Genomic DNA, 1,931 nt, shown 5'->3' with positions numbered 1-1,931 from the left:
TTCAGCCAAAAACTTCCCTTCTCAGGAGCTGGAGAGTGTGTGATGAGGCATGGGACCATACTGGCCCTTACAGTACAATCTTGCATGTTACTGTGAGTAACTTTTGAGGAATGGCAACAAAAAGAGCATCTAGGCTCAGACAGGAACCTGTGCCTGAAGGCAGTTCATGTAAAAGGTGATTTATTTAGTGGTTCCAGTGCTAATCAAACCAAAGGGAATTAAACAACAAGTTTCTGAAGTCTGTTCCTTTTCCTCGTGATTGGTCAGGCAGTGAAATGAGATGAAAGATGGATTTTCGGATATTTTGTGACAAGAAGCATGGGATGAATGAGTTTCCTCTTAGCTCATCTTTGCAATGGGAACACATGGCAAAGAAGGGAAGAGACCAAATTACTTGAGGTTTACAAACACATCATCACCAATGTAATTCAGCATCACACATTTATTCAAGCCAGTGGGAGCCCAAACCAGAAACCAACTTATTCTGTGCCAATCTGGTTGCAATATTCCACCCAAGATGATCCATGGGATGCACAGCCTTGGATTTCCAGTAGGATAAGCACAGGGATCCCATTCACACCACAGGTACAGATGCCTGGCCAGTGCACAGCAAGTGTTACAGGTTCTGAACTTTGGCATGAGAGTTTATTTTAATACTCTGCACCTTCTAGGCAGCTTTAAATTGCAGACATGAAGGCTTGTTACTTGGCTTTATGGGTTCTAATGGCAAGATGACAACCACTGAATAGGTTAACTTGCTGCAGAGCCAGCCAAAATCTGTGACTCTCCATGGCATATAAAAGAAGTGAAAGTACAGCCAAAATAAATTCATATAAAAAAAACTGAGCAAATAGACGTGACATTTTTCTTGCAGTTTTTGACTGGCTCTAAAAATATCAACAGTCTCTCCAGTTCTAGTACATGCTCCCAATAAACAGCTTTGGAGACTGATTAAAATACCACAGCTTTGCTTCAACGTTTTATCAATCTCATTAGCCATTTGCTGAATTGAAGCTATGGAGCTAGAGTGAATTTGGGGGAGGGGGTTAAATAGCCACACAATGGGTCAACATTTGTCTAAAGGCTCATCTCTGTGGTAGGTTCATTCCAAAATAAGAGAGTTTTTATGGGAGTTAATCAAAAGGACAATAGTTTTCGCTTTCAAATCGTACTGTACTTTCATTCAAATAAAGTGGTCCCAACGTGTGTAGCAAAATCCCACTGGCTGCCTGCATTATTATTTTTTTTTCCCAAAAATATTTGCATTAGTTTGCAATTTTTTAATTGCTGAGACTTGTTCCAGCCTTGGCCCATCCTGGTCCATGGCAGTACTAAATTCCAGCCTCTTGTGAAACCCAACAAAAAGCATCTGCAATCTGAAAACAAGATCAGATAACACAACCCCACAGTCTGAGCCCTTTTAAACAGGGACCCATGCACCCTGGAAAGTCTTCCTCATCACTGTAAAAATGTTTGCCAGTACTGAGCAAGCAGAGCAAACCTAAAATATGAGAGGATGATCTATGGGAGTGTGCTGCATAGCAGATACCTTTCCATTAGTCAGCTGTGTCCTGAGCCACACATCCCAAAAATTCTGGAATTATGTTCTCATGCACACACACACACAGACCCCATCTCAATCTGGAAAATGAAATTGCTTACTGAGTGTGACCACTGCATTAAAATTATTCCACTACCAAACGTACTAGGAGAGGGTAAGCAACTGCCCTTGATTATTTAAACTAAAAGTGACATGATTAATTCACCCTCATGTGGTTCAATGGCATGAATAAAATGGGCAATTGAAGCACTCAGAAAGAGCAAAAGGGAGCGAGAGTGAGAAAAGCAAGTTTAGCATACAAAGATTCTCTTAAATAAGTCTTTGTAGTGACAATAATGCTGATAATATCCAAAAAATCTGCTCTTTCTAG

Source organism: Heliangelus exortis, chromosome 6 (assembly GCF_036169615.1).
Source record: "Heliangelus exortis chromosome 6, bHelExo1.hap1, whole genome shotgun sequence".
Lineage (NCBI taxonomy): Eukaryota > Metazoa > Chordata > Aves > Apodiformes > Trochilidae > Heliangelus > Heliangelus exortis.
The sequence above is the reverse complement of the archived record's forward strand: the minus strand, read 5'-3'. Positions refer to the sequence as shown.